Genomic DNA, 19,647 nt, shown 5'->3' with positions numbered 1-19,647 from the left:
ATATGTTAATAAAGTGTTGCAATAGAAAATACAAATGATAGTTAAGAGCAAGATCGGAAGTCAAATCCAATTCAATATTACGTTAACATCGGGTTTAGGTGGCCAATATTAAAAAAATCTAATTAATTAATAATTTGAGCTGTATGTTTCCATCTGAAATGCAAGAAGATTCACCGCGAAATCATTTCCTTATAAATAGATAAAAGATACTTGAAAACAAATTCATATTACTATTTATATGGTTCAAATTAAAAATATAACATTAACATATCTTTCTTTTTTTTCCCTAAACTTGTTGAGCTATATTTACGGGTGTATGAAAACAGGCATAATGGCATGCTATTGAAAATTATAACACACAAAGGAAACATAAAATCAAAAACTAAAAGGAGGAAAAAGTAGTACTTACTTGCTGATTAGTTCATACCTTGGCATCCAGGGATGAGATAGGGGTTCCCTTGAAAACCTTTATGGCAAGTATATAGATATCCAAGAACTATTTTTGAGTTGCTACAATTACTATTATTCCGACATGCGAAACTAACCGAATTTTTTTTGCGCTTCTTAACATGTTTTATTCCCAGTATCCCAATAAAAAACAACTGGTATATCTTTTGCTTTATTATGAAAATTCGTACCATTCAAATATGAATCAATGAATGAATACTTCTCAGACTCGCCTATAAACAAATAACTACAAGGATCAAAAGTTAAAGAATCCGATGTTACATTTACCGAGTCCACCAAGATTAAAAACATCTTCACATCATTTGGTAATATTATTTAACAACATCCACTTTCGGAACAAGACTCATCCATAATATTAGCGGTTGTTTCACATGCCGTAAGACATGATGTACAACTACAATACAATAATATGCAGTGTTGACCAATTTCGATCCTGTTAAAAGGGTAGCATCCTTTTCCAATACTGGGAACCGGTGTTTGGGAAACAGAACAGGCATGGTACGTCTTAAATTGGAGGGGCACCCACGTCCATACCCATTACACCCTTTCTCTTATCTCTCGGATCGAAAGTTACGTAAAATAACTTTTGATGAAGGGTTATTAGACGAGGTGCATGGTCCGGTGTTCTCAACTACAGCAAGTCCCAATGTAAATTCTGGTGATGGGCAGTGTGGAAACGATGAAAGTATTTGCATGTAGTTGTTGCAGAAATGAAAGTTGAATAATTATTAGTCAATATTTGAGTAACGCAAACAAAAAGGAAGAAAGAATACTTCATGAAAATTTGATACATATTTAAAGTTTTTGACAATCCTGCAAGTATGGTATATGGATTTTAATACTCTCGCAATATTGTTTTTTGTTTTAACTTCCAGCTTTTACTAAATTTCTTAAAAAGTTGAGAAATGGTTCAGAAATCAAAGCCATTGTAAAACAACCCAGATCAAAGTATATGTTCTTCGAATATGAAACTGTAAATGGAGTTTTCATGAAGTCCATCCACCTTATACCTTCATCTAAGGTAAGTTCACCAGTTTTATACTGTAAATGGAGTTATATAATGTATTGCAGAGATTTGTGGAGTCATGAAAAGTTGTAAAAACAAAATTTATATATTAATCTACGGGAATCTATTGTATGAATAATTGAGATGATAAATACAAAATAAAAATTTATCATAGCTTTTATTATACTAACTTCAATTAAATTAAAAGGATATATTTAATTTTGTATACAACAACTTTCTTTTGTTCGATAAACTGCAATAAAAAACTTATTACACATTTACACACAATAATCAAAATAAACAAGTGTTTAGATTAATCATATCATAAGATTTAGATGCATCTATGATATGAGTCTTATACATTATATGTTAATGAAATAGAATAAAAGAGAATAAAATATAACTTTAAATATTTTGCAAGTCTTTCAAAATCTTATGTATTCTGCAAGACTTTCATCAAGGAAAATCTATAACAAGAATCACTTAAAGTCTTGAAAAAATCTCTGGATTTTCAGGTTAGATTTCAACCCATCAGCAAAGCTAAACTTTCTGGTACTCACTCGAAAACAAAAAATAAAATGAATTTAAATACATTTTATATACCAAGCAACGATGAATACAAGACCAACGACATGAATAAAGAAAACATAAAAAAAATAAATGGAATCAGTTATTTCAATTCCATCAGGATTGAAAAATTAATACAAGAACAAGAATACAAAAGTTAAGAACACCTAAAGCATACTTTGGAATTGGCCCAAGGTGATAATAAAGTAAACTTATAATTGGAAATTCATAATAATGAAGAGAGGACTCGTCAAACTTGAGGAGAATTAGCTTATAAGTGGAAGTAGATTACGTAGGTCCAAAAGCATCTCAAGTACATACAATAAGTAACCATGCTTAAAATCCATGTGTCTGTTATAAGCTTTCTAAACAATTAAAAAAAAGGTATTGATGATTAAGGTAGATAAGTGTATCAAATACATAGTAGATGTAATTTTTTTTTAATTTTTTTAAAACGTTTTAGCACAATATATTTCAACAAAGTAAAGACATGACATCTAATGTCACTGTCGTCTTCAACATAGTAATACTAAGAGGGGCATAAGTCCAAGAGATTAAAAAACATATAAAAAGAGATCATCTAGTAAAATGATATATACATACAAAAGCAAAATGCGATAAACAAAAATGAAGGCATGGCAACACCAATATATACAAAAAGAAAGAGATTGCCATGCACCAAAAAATTAGATAGCAAAATGAGTTGGCAGACATTCTTGGATTCCATACGGCTATATATCAACTTTGCATTAGATCCCACCGATATGTATACACAAAAAAAATGACAAAAGCGTGGGTCAACAAGAAATCTTACAAATGATAAGTCATGATAAGCCCCACATTCATACACCCATCTCAAACATCAATGATCAACCAATTTTAGTTATCCAAATCACAAGCTCAATACAACAAACTACAACAGTGAATATGTAATTCACTGAAATTTCTAGAATACAAAACAAAGCTTGGCTACGAGCTTTTCCAATGGAACGTGTGTGAGAAAAAATACTCTTAATCCACGTAGGAAGCACTTCTATTTTCTTAAAATATATCTCCAATCCGAACCTCTTTAACTAATATGTAGATGACATGGCATGTTTTTATATGGACATCCTCTTGCTCGACCTCTTGTTTCAAAGGTCCACCAAGAGGATGTCTATCCATCCTAATCAGCATTTTCTTAATTAAAATCTTATTCCGTTAAAACAAATATTTTTTATTAAAATATTTCCGTTAAAATTCTATCCATCTATTTAGGTGATTACCAATTTGGTGTTGGTGTGCCTGCTGGGGGGGGGGGGGGGGGAGTGTTTTACATGCTGTAAATTTTGTTACATGTGACCGACTAAACTTTACTATGACAAATATATTTTATCTTCTGCTCTCGGAGTCCAACAAGGTGATCCTCTCGGTCCCTTGCTATTTGCCTTGACACTTCACCCCCTGGTGAAGACCATTGCTTCCAGCTGCAAGCTCGATTTAAATTCCTGGTACCTTGATGATGGTACTATCATTGTTGATACGCTTGAGGTTGCCAAAGCCTTACGCTTGATTGAAACTGAAGGACCGGGAACATGTTTACATCTCAATATCAAGAAAGCGGAAGTCTTTTGGCCTTGGATTGACCCCAGAAGTAATGTTAATGGTATTTTCCTTCCCGATATTGGTAGACCTTCTAATGGTGTTAAAATTTTGGGTAGTCCTCTGATTATGGATTTGAACTTTATTAGTGATATGATGTTGAGTATGGTGAACAAGACTGTTCAACTAATGTCTGCCATTAAAAAACCCAAGGATCCTCAAAGTGAGATGTTATTACTTCACAATTGCACCGGTGTGTCTAGGCTATATTTTACGATGCACACTACCAACCCTGTAGCCTTTCAACAAGCTACTGAGCTTTTCGATGATCACCTGCTCAAGTACTTGAGACTCCTTGTTACTGGAGACGGTTATGGTTTTGGTCCTTTACAACGGAGATTGGATACCTTGCCCATCAAGGACGGTGGCTTGGGCATTTACAACATGGCAGACACCCGCACCTATTGTTATCTAGCTTCTCTGAGCCAGACTTCTTCAGTGCAAAAAGTGATACTGGGTAACTTGTTCTCAACAAACAAATTCATTGCTTATCAGTTGGCTCTTCAGAACTTCATCTAGGTATGTGGACTACCTTCTTATTATTGCATCGATGATACTGCCCGCCTCCATGCATTTCCTGGCAGTCACTTATTTTGATGCAGTTAAGAAGCAAATCCCATACCAATTTTCTATGTTTGCAAGAGATTCCATTTTGTGGCAGTGCAACCGAGTTAAGCATGCACAAGATTATTTTTTAGCTTTACCGATTAGTGGGCTTAACCAATCCCTGGGTCCTAGACAGTTCAGGGTTGTCCTTTGTTACCGTCTTGGTATCCCATTGTTTGTTGAGAATGGTTTATGCTCAAGTTGCAACAAATCTATGTATATATTTGGGGATCACGCGCTCCATTGTGCTAAGGATGTTGGGATTAAGTTTCGACATGACTTTGTACGTGACATTGTCGCTGACATTTGTTACAAAGCTGGTGTGCCTGTCCGCAAGGAAGTTTCTCTTGGGTTTCTGCCAGATGATGACAAAGGCTTACGGCCTGCAAATATTCTCTTTCTTAACTAGGAAAATGGTCAAGATGTGTGCATGGATGTTACATGTGTCTCTCATTTCACGGGAGATGGTATTCATTCTTTCGTTCCAGGCAAAGCTATCTCCAGTGCTGTTTCGCGTAAACACACTAAATACTTGGACAAGTGTGTCTCTCATGGATATGGTCTGGGTGTTCTATCTTTCTCTACCTTATGGGAACTTGGAGAAGATACTTTATGTTTTTTCAAGTGTCTGAAGAATTGTTTAGTTAGCAACGACGCAAGTAGTGGTTTTGGTAGTTTCATTTTTCATAGGCTAGGTATTGCTATTTAAAAAGGAGTTGGTGCTCAGCTTGTTGCTAGGTTTCCACCCAAAGCTTTGTAATAGATTTTTTGTTTAAAAAATAGTATACGAGTATAAATAATATGTACGTGTGCATTTGGTTCAAAAGAAAACAATTGTTAAATCTAAATTAAGATTATACCAAAACTGATTTCCATTGTTTACACGACTTTTTTCTTCTTCTCACTCTTCCTTACCCTTCTCTCTTTGAGACAATCGAAATCATCTGCAACCTCAAAAGCAAAATTCCTAAACGGGTGATACCTTGGGTTGTTTTTTTTTTGAAGCATGATATCTTGGGTTGTTGATCAGGCTTTGGGAATTAACAAGTGACAAAATCAAATGTTGGTAAGGGAAAATAACCCAGTGTTTGCAAGGCTTATAAATTTAAGGTATAAAGCCTATCGGTGGTTCTTTTATCATAAGAATTGTTTTTTTGAATGATAGCCTTATTCATAAGTCAAGAAGATATCTTTGAATGTTTCCACAAAAAGAATTAACATGAATAAGGGATAATATGATTTTCATACAACATGAGGAAATTTTTCTTTGTGATGTCGGTGATGGAATATCCCATGCAATTGCAATCTAAATAGCTGGTGGTATTGGAGTGATCACTGCTACTTAATTGGAGTTCGGGAAGAAATATGAAGTTGTATATGTATAAATTAACTCCAGAAAAATGGATATTATAATATATTTTCTCATATTATCAAACCAAATAAAAATCGAAAATAAAAAGACGGTAAGGCAATGAAGAAGTTAACAAATACATGGGTTGGAGAAAGATATTTTTTTCCTCCTTGTATTTAGGAAAATTAATTGCCATATAAGATAAAGGATGTCTTCCCATAATGTCACAAAAGAAACTGACCACACTACCATTGAAGAAGTTCTAAGTTAGGCTAGATAAAGAGCGGACGAGATTTGTCTAGGAGGGATAAATCTACGACCCTGGTTTTTTCAACTAACCGTTATAAATATTTTATTAATTAGTGTTCTATTAATTTCTCGTGATGAATGATTAATTAATTTTTCATGATAAATGTTCATTTAATGAATCTAATAAATACATATTTTTATTAATAAATAGTTTATTAAAAACTATATATATATTGATCGGTAAAGGATTTGGTGCTGGCGAGTTTCGAACTCAGGTAACTGGTATCATCACCTAATGACTTTACCACTGTACTACAGTGACCCCCGACTATTAAAAATTATATTAGTAATTTTTAATGGTGGTAGTGAAAGAAGTAGTGGGTGGTGGAAACAGTGGCAGGGTATTTGTGAGTGGTGGAGGTGGTGGAAAAAATAGTGGGCGTGGCCGGTTTTTACGCACGATGGTGGATATTAGTGAATAGTACGTAGTGGACAATAATAGTTTTGTGCCTTTACAAAACGGGAAACATTATATTTGTGATAGATGTAGTTGCCTATTTTTAGTACAACTGGTAAGGACAAAACACTCATATTTTGAGGAAGATACTAAATCATATAAGACAATATGATCATGACCGTTGGATCACCCAAATGGGATCCCAGTTATTTATGGTACCCGATCTAAAAAATCATGGTTTTTAGTATTAAAATAAAATTGATTACATTTCCAGAATGCAAAACAAAATTTGGAAAAGTTAGGCTAGATAAAGAACGATCAAATTTATACTTGCAGAACATAAATCTACCGCTATAAATGATCAAGTTTAATTAAAATTTAATAATAAATGTTCAATTTATATTTCATAATAAATATTTCTTTAATTAATCAAATTAATGTATTTTTTTTGATACATAATAAATTTATTTGATATTAACCATATTAGTAAGCGTTAGTGGTGATTGTGATGGTGGACAATGGTGGGGATAATGGTGGTGGACATTGGTGAGACTAGTGGAGTGGTGACGATAATATGGTGGTGGAAGAAGTAGTGGTATTAGTGTGAGAAAAGGGGTTCTAAGATAGGTAAATTAAGCACTAATGATGGTTGTGATGGTGGGCGGTGGCGGTGGATCGACGGTGGGGATAATGGTGGTAGGTATTGGTGAGACTGGTGGAGTGGTAACGATAATGTGATGGTGGAAGAAGTAGTGATAGTAGGGTGAGAAAAGGTGTCCTAATATAGGTAAATTATTTAGTCACCCTTGGTTAATTTTTCTTTGTTTTGTTTTAATTTGATTTTAGTTTTCAAATTACTTTTTTTGTTATTTTTTAAAATTAAAACAATTTTTAAAGGCCAGATTAAAAAAAAAAAAAAAAGATGTTGTGATTTTAAGATTTGCCGGGTCGGAGGCAGGAAGAAAAATCAAACCTATAAAAAAAATTGACCAAACACAAGGCTACGCACGAATTAATTGTAATGGTTCAGTTTCTCACATCTCTCTTTATTCCCTTTTTTGTCATGGTTTCTGTTTCAGTCAGTATTTCTCCCCTACTTCATGAGATTATGCAAGGCTACGCGTGAATTAATTGTAATCGATTTAGTTTCTCACATCTCTCTATATTCCCCAACTTCGTGTAATCATGCATGCTTGAGAAGTAGTTCATGATAATAGGTAAAGAGACGAGAAAAGAAATGGATCAGAAATTAAATATTATTATAAATTTCAGAAAAATGAATAAACACAATGTATGTAAATTGGGAACCCAACAATTTATATAAAAGAGAAAAATTAAATTATAATGCTCACAGATTTTGCAAGATTAATCTAATTGAGTTTAAAGTAATTTTAGGTGTTTTTAGTTTTGTTACAAATTTGGTGAAAGACCTTTGATTATATTCTTTTGAATTAGTGAACGAAGTAATGTTTTACTACTTATAGGATTTGCTCTAACGATTAACTATATTTGTCCCAAAGAGTTGTATGATTTATATACACAATATTAAAAGATTCGAGGATAAGGACATGTTATTAACCAACTCCTCAAAAACATTTAGACCTGGATCGATCGGTTCGATTCTTCTCAGACAATTACGACATGTATGAAACGATGGATACATTTGAAACACATATCCTTGCCCGCGCTGTTACAGCACGGGTTGAGACCTAGTAGGTGTACATTTCAAGTTTCAACAGAAATATACGAAGTATTCAAGAGAAAATGATTTTTATGTAACATAATCAATCACAATATGTCAAATCACTAGAAATAACCCGTGTCGTAACGACACGGCATGAGAAAAATTAATCTAATTTCATGATTTTTTTGCAGCAATTCTCAAACGTTACATAGGTTGACGAAGGTTGGTTGTTTTCGATATTAAAAATATATGAGTCAATTTGTTTTCTTCTTTTTTGAATAATAAAATATTAGTGCAAAAATATGAGTTTTAAATGGTCGTACCATTTAATTTTTTCCTTATTTGTTTTTGTAAGGACCCTCAAGCTCGTCAACGCTATTTGACTGGTCTAGTGATGGTCAAGTGACGAATTAGCCAATAATAACTCGATTAATTTAACATGGACGTTAATTAATAGAAACTAATCTAACAATGATCTAGATACGAAAATAGTACCATCGTTTGGATCTCTAAAAGTTATGTGAAATGGTTTACTCGAACGTGTGAATCAGATATCGGATGAAGAAGAAAACATCAAGACAATACGAAGGGTAAAATTGTCATTTCCGGAAAAATGTTTTTGATGCAACAAGGACACGTTGTGGATTTCCCATATCATATTTTTTGGGTTCCTTTAACACTTTGGTCGATCTTATCCCTAGCTGATCGAGAGTAGGGCTGCACAGGAACCGTCCCGTCCCATGGAACCGTACCGGAACCGTACCGGTACCGTCCCGGAACCGTGATCATACGGGACAGGTACAAGTACCAAAAAATGGTACCGTGCATAGAGTAGGTACAAGTAACAGTTCTAGGCTATTCCCGTCCCGTCCCGTCCCGTAGTACCGAGGATCTGTATCCGTTGATTTTAGGATTAAATCCTGGCCGTTGATATTAGGGGTTATACCCTTTTCTTAGTCTCCATCGTATTCTCGGACATTCTCCTCGTTTCCTTCTCCTTCTTCCTTCTTCCCTCTCTCGTTTTTCAGTTTCCTTTCAGAGAAGAGAAGATTCCAAACTTTTAGTTTTGATTTCCTTTCCATCATCATCATCTGTATAAGACTTCAGTATCCATTTACGTAAATGGATCTGCTCTGAGGAACTGTTTTTCTTTTGTATCAACAAAGAGGTGAAGAATATGAAGATCGTTTAATCCTCTTTGTTCTTTGGTCTCTGTGTATTTTTATTTTTTTTGGTTTATGTACTCTGAAGAACAAGGTTCATGTTCTAATAGATTTCGTTTTGAATAATAATGCAGTTGGAAGTAGAGAACGGAGATTTGAGGTCATCTGTCAGTGATAATTCTTCAGTTGCTACTGAAAATCGAGGTAAGATCTTATTTCTGTGTTAGAGAAATTACAGGTGCTGGGGGTTACTTTCTGCAGTGCTATTCAGTGAGATGATTAAATTTTCTGATAAATTTCCAGTTCTTTTGTTGAACTAGGTTTACGGTTTTGTCATCGACTTAGAAATTTAATGATTATATGCTGGTAACAACATAAACACCCAAATACCAAAATAGAAAATTTTAAATATAACGGGGAAAGAGTACTTACACTGAATCAGAGTTTCTATATTATTTTCTCCGCTAGAGGACCAATCATAACAGAACCGAAAAGTACTACTTCAAATACTTTGGTTATCAATTGTAGCATGTAGGGCATCAGAATTAACTCCCTGGTTATTCAATTTTGGTAGGATCTACTGTTGGTCTAATTCTCAGATCTTTCCTTCTCTGATTCTTTAATCGCCATTCTCAATCACTAACTTCGGTAAAAATTAATGAGATTTGAACTAATTTAAGAAAAATTATAAGAAACCCATGAAATTGAACTCAATACTTACTTGAATTTCAACATCTTTAGATTGATTATCATTGGGAGAAGGATCTGCATATGAAACGACACCAATTTCAGTAATTTGTGGTGAAGAACAAATTATAGATATGAAATTAGGGCTTCCATGACTCGCTGATTGAGATCTAGGGTCTCGATTTTCTCTATCAGTAAGAGATATTCAGAGAGTACAACGATGAAGAAAGGTTTTCAGATTTCTTTTCTCTTTCAGGGATTTTCACGAGGCGTTGGTTTCTTATTTTAGGAAAAAATAGTGGGACTTACAAATACATTAGCATCGACTTAGAAATTTAATGATTCTCTGCTGCTTTTTAGCGCTGTGTTTATGTATTTTTTAACATTATAAATATATGCATCATTGTGTTATGTCGCGTCGCATATTCGTTGTTAAGTTTCATCTGCCATTTATAATTTTGTTGAGTATGTGGTTGTGGCAAATGAAAATGTCAGTAGTGAGAGTCCTGGACACACCATGAGAGTATACATACATGCTACATGGGTTGATGTGTAACACAGAAATAAGAACTTTTACATTGCAAGTTAGTGTCCAAACCATGTCAGTGATAATTCTTCAGGTTCATGTTCTACTTATGTTTACCCTTATCTGCTCTAAGATGCAGGTGGCCCTGGCCCTGTTTTGTTTAACACTTTAACTTTTGTTTTTCATTTCAGATGGATGCAAATACAACTCAAAGTGAAGCTGCAACTGAAATTGGTTCCTCTATTCACCCTACATCTGTACCTGCACCTTCTGCTGATGCTCAGCAAGCTGCACAATCTGCTCCAACCGAAGCTACAAATAATGCTGGTGATGTAGCCGCGAAGCTGAAATCCAGTTCAAAAGTTTGGAATGAGTTTATAAAATTAAATGGGGAATGGGCAGAATGTAAGCATTGTAAGAAGAAATTGAAAGCCGGTAGTCAAAAGAATGGTACGTCTGGATTATGGAAACATTTGAAGCATTGCACCAAGAATCCTAATAAGAAGCAGGTGAAAGGACACAATTATTGGTGGTTGAACCCCAAAAGCCAGGTGAGGATAGTAAATTAATTGCATCTAATTTCAGTCAAGAAGCGTGCAGAAGGGCTCTTGTTGTGTTTATCATTGTTGATGAGAAGCCATTCAGAATTGTTGAAGGCGAAGGGTTTAGGGCCTATTCGCAAATGTTGGAGCCTAGATTCAAAATTCCGAGTCGTATGACCATTTATAGGGATCTGTTACAACTTTATGTAGATGAGAAAATTACTTTGAAACGTTACTTTGCAGCTTCCAAAATGAGGGTGTCCTTGACAACTGACACATGGACTTCACCTAACAATTATAACTACATCTGTGTTACTGTTCACTTTATTGATCAAAATTGGAAGTTACAAAAGAGAATCATAATGTTTTGTCAAATTGAAGGTCACACAGGCAGTGATATTGGTCAAATGTTAGAAAGATGTTTATTGGATTGGGGTCTTGAGGATGTGTTTGGGGTTACTCTAGACAACGCCAGTGCTAATACGAAGGCAATTGAATATTTGAAGCAAAGTGTGATTGGTTGGACATCAGCTCCAATTAGAGCCGAATATTTGCACGTAAGTTAGTTTTTCTGATTTGTTCATTTCTAAATTCTAATATTTGCATGTGTATCTGTAATTTATCAATTTCAGTGTATGTGTACATTTCGTTTCAGTGTATGTGTACATTTACTAAGCCTAATATTTGCATGTGTAATCTAATATTTGCATGTGTATCTGTTCTTACCAGGTCAGATGTGCAGCTCATGTTCTTGCCATTGTGACAAAAGATGCAGTAAGACTCTACAATAAATCAATATGTAGGATCAGGTCAGTTATCAAATATGTAACTAGATCTCCTGCTAGGTTGAATAAGTTTAAATATTGTTGTGGTTTAGAAAAGATTGAATATAAGCAAGGTTTGATCCTGGATGTGAAAACTCGATGGAATAGCACTTATTTAATGTTAGAAGCTGCTGAAAAGTATGAAAAAGTTTTCAAAAGGTTAGAAAAGCATGATAGGGATTTTAGACAGAAGTACATATTTGAAGAATCTAGGAAAGATGCTTTACCTGATACTGATAATTATGACATGGAAATTGATAATGCTTTTGAGGATTACTCTAGTTCTGAGTCTGAGGGGGAAGTTGATGAGGATTCTAATAGAAAAGGGAAGAAAAAGACGAACAATAAGAAGAAAAAGCCTCGTCAACATGCACCATATGAAGAGGATTGGAAATATGCCAGAGGTCTTCTGAAATGCTTGAAGATATTTTTCGATGCTACTGTAAGATTTTATGCCTCCACACAAGTTACAACTCCTGGTTTCTTATGGGAAGTAGTACTCATCCATGAACAGTTAGTTGAGTTTAGAGATAATGCAACTAATGATCCATTTATTGCTCGTATGGCTGATATTATGTTTAGGAAGTACAATTTTTATTGGGGTGCTTATGAAAAGATGAATTCTGCCTTATTTTTTGCTCAATTGTTGGATCCAAGAGAGAAGGAAAAGGGTTTAGAATTTGCTCTTCAGTGTTTATATGAACAAGACCTTGTTAGGGTTAATACAGTTATGAGGCAAGTAAAGAGGGACTTTAAGATTCTCTTTGAAGAATACAAGTCTTTTCATTCAGTTAACGAGGAGGTGGCAAGTTCATCTAGTGGTGTTGTAGTTGACAACTCAGTTAGTGCTCAAAATGTTGATCGATTTGCTACACTTCAGTCGAGAAAGAAAAGGCACAAAAAGAACCAATCGACTGCTGAGGCAACAATAACAGAGTTGGATATGTATTTAATGGAAGTGTTTGATGAGTCTGAATCTGATGGAAACAATACAAGCAAGTCTAGTTTTGATATTCTGGCTTGGTGGCAGGCTAACAGTAGCAGGTATAAGATAATTTCATGTATGGAAAATGATATATTAGCCATGCCAGTGTCTTCGGTTGCCTCTGAATCCGCTTTTAGCACCGGAAAGCGTGTGCTTAGTCCATGGAGAAGTTCTTTGTCTACAAGAACAGTTGAGGCTTTGCTCTGTTGTCAAAGCTGGTTAAGCAAACCCATTGATCTTGATCTTTTAGCTGATTATGTACCAGATGATAACTCTAAGGATGAGGAAGGTAATATAAACTTTTCTTTGTTTGATTATGATTTATTTGAATCAGTGGTTCACTGATATATATATATATATATATATAAATTGTTGTTGCAGAGATCTTGGGTGTGGTTCAACTGTCAGAGGTCTTGGATGCTTGATGTTTGGAGTTACAGGTCTTGGATGCTTGGTGTTTGGAGTCGCAACAAACTTATAGAAGGGGTCAATTACCAAAGCCGAAATATTGTTTTTTGCTTTGCTTTTTGTTTTTTCTATTTGAAGTTTTAAACAACGTTGTTGAATTTAGAAGTTTAAAGATTTTTGTTAATGTATGAATTCAGGTCTTAAGAGTTAAGACTCTTAAAAGTTAAAGTTTTTAAGCTTAGAACTTTCAAGTATTTTTGTTTTTTTTTTTACATAAGTAGATATGATACGGGTAAAGAACCGGACCCGTCCCGTCCCGTCCCGAGTTAAACAGGTACAGGTCCCGTCTCGTCCCGTACTACACAGGTACCGGTACAAGGTACAAAGTACAGGTACCGGCCATAAGGAGGTACAGGTACTGAGTTAGACAAAAACCCGTACCGTCCCGTCCCATGTGCAGCCCTAATCGAGAGGATAACTCTCACTCTCTCTTCCTCCTCTTCTTTATTCTTCTTTATTCTTCTCTCTTTTCCTTCTCCCATGTTCTTCCTCCTCTGCGAGTGATTGAGAGTCAGTTTGCGAGAGAGAGACGATTGATGAGTTAGAGTAGTATGAATTAGAAGATGTTGATGAAGAGATGAGGACGGTGTTGATGCTGATTAGATCTGAAGATTAAGAAGATTGAGTTGTTGCTGCAAATCAGAAATTAGGTTTCTGAAGTTAGGGTTCGTGAAGAACTGATGATGAGATCTAGTTGATAATAGATGAATAAGAAGTGGGTTTTGTCTAATTGCTGTTTTTTTAAGATGTTTCAATGGAGAATCGAAGAATTAAGATTTTGTTTTAATTAGGGTTTCTCTGAATTCGATTCTGAGATGAATTCAAAGATGATGATTGAGAAAAATAGTAGATGGGTTTTGTTGGTATCGGACGAACTGAACTGGTGGTTTGTTGAGGTGCAAGATGAGTACAGAATCAAGCTAAAACAAGAAGAAGAGTAAATTGCTTAAATGGAACCGTTTGAGGTAATTACTTATAATAAAACATAAGTATTCAATTTTATTATTGAGGATATGTGTTTGATAATTGAACTGTTAGAGAAATTGAAGATGGGTATATATATGTTAACTGTATTTATGATATGGGTTGTTTTGGATGTATCGTTACGAATTGTGTTGGTGGATTTGATGATATTGAATTCGAAGAATAGAGAGTCAAGGGTGTTGGTGAACTGTAGAAGTTGTTGTTTATATGTGGATGCAGGTGTATGTGGAATTGAAACTGTTTGCAGTGGTAGGTTAGGTTTATGTTCTTTTCTAAAGTGAAGTTGAATCACAGAGAACATGGGCTATAAGATGCAATAAAATGTGTAGCTAAAATTGATTGTGTGATATGCACTGGGGTTTCAAATGAAGATGATATCTCTATATTATGGTGACTAGTTCATAGTGATGTGATAAATAAATTGAACTGGAAATTGATGTTGGTGTTGTGACAGTGAAGGTGGGTTACTAGGTTGCATTTGGTATGAGTTGAAGTTGTGTATTGGCGGTGAAATTATAAAGAACAAGCTGAACTGATAATAATGGTGAACTATATTAAGGATGTTGTTGTAACTGCTAGAACAGGAAATAGAACCACAATGAATGGTGGAAGGTTGGTTCTAGCTGTGGCATTGCAGCTGGATTTAGAATAAGGATTGTTAGTAAACTAAAGTAGTAAGTGGGTAAGCTATGTAATGGTATGGCAGTGTTGAGTGACATGTAACAGAAGTGAAGTTGAAATAAGTGTAGGAGCTGCAATTTATATTATTGATTGAGCTAAGATGATCTGTAGTGGTAGATGTAGGGTTTTGAGGGTCTCGGTGGAGGCTTACATCTGCTACCTAAAAGTAAGCTTAAGTTGTAATTGAATTATGAAATTGTTTTGATTGAATATGTTATAATGCTTTTGTAGACATAATATTTATTTCTGCAACTGAGCTTATGTTTATGTATCATAGGTTGACATGTACAATGGACTTGGGTAGAATATTTTAGCTTAGCCGACTCGATCCAGAGTTTCTGACTCAGTCTATCTGACCGAGTTAAATATGTGTAATTGGTTTACTTGAATCAGTCTTCTGACCGAGTTGACTCAGTAACTAGGATCTATCCCGATTTGACTCGGTGACCAAGACCTGACCTTGACTACTTGACTTGACCTCGATTTAGACGTTGACCGTTAGTTGACCTTTGGCCAGACGTTGACCGTTAGTGGACCCAGTTGGACCAGACCTTTGGTTAATGGGCCTATTTAGAGGACTTGGGCTTAGGGAAACTTTCATAATTAGATGTTTGGACCTTTTGTGGTCCGAGTTATGGTCCGAGTTAGACTTTGGGTTCTTTTACAAAGTTGTAGATATTTATAAGACTTAGATAATGGACTATAGATTCAACCTAATTGAATTAGTAAATCTTAGCTATGCTAAAGATAGATAATGATAATGTGTAAAGTCATAAATGAGATTAAAACCATTAGATAAAACTATATGATTCTTGTATGAGCCATTTTGGCTAGATTGTTAGAGTACTTGTGTGATTAACAGTTAGTCTATTAACAACGATCGATTCAAAGGATGAACCAGTGGATCGTGGATCTCGAGGTAGGTGTGGCTTGTCATCAAAAAGAGGTGGGAATACTTTTAACTATTTTGAAACCATCGTTGTTTTGTTTTATAAAAGTTTATGTTTAACAAACTCATGCATTGTCTAATTGTGCTTTTCATATATTGTTTAGTTTGTATTATTGTTCTGTTGATTCTTTGAATCTTTCCATGAATTGGAAAGGACGTGTAATGTTTGTCGTCATTATGAATTGTTATGGGAAATGAGAATTTCCACGTGTGGTATATATTATACGCTCCTTCATTTATATCTACATGAATTCAACTTTGATGCTTATTAGGTGTGGAACAACCCGTCATCAATATAGCTATGTAGGTGTGGAAAAACTCGGCATCACTAATATATATTGTTTGAAGAAGGAGTTTGTCCATATACATTGTTTGTGCATTTCCAGTGACTTATTCACTTTGATGTTTGGGAAAACATGTATTGTTTTCCAAATCTTGCTCATGATTTCTTTAAAGTTAAATGTTATTCCTGCTGGGCACCCCTTCTAGGGATGATGTGCTCACCCTTTTCCACTTTCAGTTTCAGAGACTGATAAGAGTTGCGCAGCGAAAGCTTCGAGGAGTTGACTTCGTTAATTAGTTAACTTTTGTTATGTTTATTATATTTGCAAACCAAATGACTGTTGTATATGTAACATTTGAGAGGAGTTATTGTATATATAAATCTGAGCGGGGTTAGTTTTGGGTTAAGTTTTGTAGCAGATTTCTTAATTAAATTTTTAAGTAAATGATTTAGATCCTTAATGCCTCTTTATTTAATTAATCTCTTGGATTAGTCAGCTGCTAGCTTTGGGGGCGCTACAGTTTTGTTGCCATATTAATTTTTTTAATTAGTAAGACTTAATTATGGGGGTTATCAATGCATATATCCATAATGGAAGGAGGTTACATATCTTACATCCGTCCGATGTCTATGACTGGGATGAGACTGGGATGGTCGGATGAAAAGTTTGTCTTTGAAAATATTATCCGACTATCTAAAATCAAGGAACCCCTTCTATTTTGTATATAGATAACTGCACAAAGTAATATGAAAAACCCCATACTGCAGATAGTTTGAGTTCGCGTATAAGAAAATAATATCATAGGAGAAGATAAACGAAGTTTATATTTATTTCTTAGCTCCATATTCATCCAAATTCGAAAAATTACTAAAAACCATTTCTCCCAGAATCTAAACTGACCTAAGATCAAATCCAAAAGAAAACTAGATAAAGAAGAGACCATACCTGATTAGCAATAACATCTGCAGTAACTCCTTGTGAAATCTCAGATTTTCCACCTGCAGAAATAGCGTAAAAAACCCTTGTGAAAACCAAACCCTAACTAACAACAAACATAAAATCAAACCATAACTACCAACAAACCATAAAATCAAACCCAAAATAGAAAACTAAAAAAAGAAGATGAACATGTTCTCCTTTCTGAAAGATGACCTAAATCGGGTTTGGTTTCAACCATGGGAGAATTTTTTCTATAAATCGGATCTGAGAGAGAAAGACTACTGTGTTTGTGGTTGAAATGAAACTGAAACTTTTTTCTAATACTAAACCCGTGTAGGCACACACGAAATTGGCATGCATGCAACAATGGTAAAAAAAAAGTGTTTCCTGGCACTCACGATTTTGACATACGTGAAATCATACAGTCACGAGTAGCAATAGAACATCAGCAGTTACGAAATTTGCAACAGTAATGGGCTGTTGCGAAAATTTAGCAACAAAAATTCGCAACTGCTACATTTCTGTTGCGAATCTGAGTTGCTAAAACCTGAATTTGGTGTAGTGTTACAACGAGTAATACAAATTTTAGAAGACTTATTTAAAATCTACAAAAAGTAACACAAACTTTGAAAGACATTTCAAAAATAAACAACCAATAACACAATACTCTGGAAATCCATTGAAGTCTTTAAAAATCTCCAAAAAAGCATTTACAGGGGGGTAGTCAAGTGAGATTTCAAACGAATTTCAGAGAGTTTTGAAATCTATTGATCGTCGATAGAGACTTTCAGAGAGTCCCCCAGTATCTCTTGTTATTGGTTAAAGAATTTTTTTAAGTCATTTGAATTATTTGAAACTCCATGTTATTGGATTTGATTTTATAAGAGTCACTTTAACATCCTTGTTATTCGAATGAGAATTGAAAGTCATTGCTCCGTTGTTTTCAGAGTTGGAGAGATTTTTTTAGGAAAATAGGCATGGTAGAAATCTCTCCCGAAGAGGTGATATTTTTGGAGACTTGGAAATTCGGGGAATATTTGTTTTTAAGAATATGATCAATTTGTTTTTCTCTCACTTTTTAAATTTTTTTTTTTTGAGCTGATGACCAAGTAACAAGACATTTGTGCAGTAAACCAGTGGCGAGATAACATATCAAATAAAATGTGGAATAAAGAGAATGAAAACGCAGGGATAGGACAACAATGAGATTTATTATGACATCTATAATACAAAACAGAATGGGTTTTTGAGCTTGGACGTTCGGATAACATTTTGAGAGACAAAAGTTGCATCCTACCATCCCAGTCCCATCTCAGCGAAAGACATCCGACGTTCGTCGTTTCTGTAACCCTTCTCATTATGAATCCAAATTTATCAATCTTTAATTATTGCATCACCTCTTAACTCAAGAAATTCAAAGAAACATTAAATGAAATCATAATATATCATATATCCATTAATTGGATTTGGTGGTGGCATGATGAATCTAATGGGAAATGAGATTTACTTATTTAATTATTTTTATTCATAACTCATAAGTGAGATATGCATACACACTATTACTTAAATGATTTTGTGTTCATTTTTGGATAATGTATATGAATAATTTTACAATGTATTTATAAACATTATTTTCGCTTAAAAAAAAACTATCTTGCAAAGGAACACGATTTAAAGTCCGGAGAAAAAGAAAAATTACACCAGTCAGATATCATATTAAAGCAGTGTCGTTACGGTACGAGCTATCTCTAAATGTTTATTAGAACTTTCTGTTAACCTCATGCTGTGCCGTTACGACACGAATTATTTCTTGTTGAACACATTTTTACCGGACATTTATAGTACTTTTATTAAGATTGTAATGTGCATAATAAAGTAAGCGGTAGATTTTTTGAATTTTTGATTGAATATCACATAAACTTTTTACAAATCTCATTTTTAACTTTTTTTTCTTTGTTTCAATAAATCACAAAAACTCTATAATACATTTTCAGAAAAATTATAGAAATCTTTATATTTTTATAAAATCTTAAATAAAAAATCTCATTTGACTACCTCCACGTGAACCACGGTTTCAGCATCAACCTTCACGATCCCTTTTGCCTTACTCATCGGACCATCTCTGGCTAAACTAGGGCTGTTCATGGTCGGTTTTGGTTCGGTTTCTAGCCAAACCAAAACCGAAACCAATACTATTGGTTTCTAAAAATCTAAACCAAACCAATCCATTAACCATTGGTTCGGTTTCCAAATGGTTCCAGTTGGTTTCGGTTTGTCCCAATGGTTTTTTTTTAACCAATAATTATGTCAAACCAAAAAAAAAAAAAATACACAAATTACAGATAAAAAATCGTAGTTGCCGATAATATTGGTTTACACAAATTTACAGACAAAAAAAAAATCAAGAATAGTTAAAGCTTACTCTAATTTTAGAGATCAAAAGAAGATATATAATATATCTTAATTTAGTTATTGACAAATAAAAAAGAAGGAAGACGGGAAGTAAAAAGTCGAGTAGCAGCAGCTGTAGTTGGGGGTGGAGAAGGGAGGCGACTGAGAGAAGGAGAAAGAGAAAAAGGGAGAGTA

Source organism: Papaver somniferum, chromosome 6 (genome assembly GCF_003573695.1).
Source record: "Papaver somniferum cultivar HN1 chromosome 6, ASM357369v1, whole genome shotgun sequence".
NCBI classification, from domain to species: Eukaryota; Viridiplantae; Streptophyta; class Magnoliopsida; order Ranunculales; family Papaveraceae; genus Papaver; species Papaver somniferum.
Note: the sequence above shows the minus strand (reverse complement) of the source record.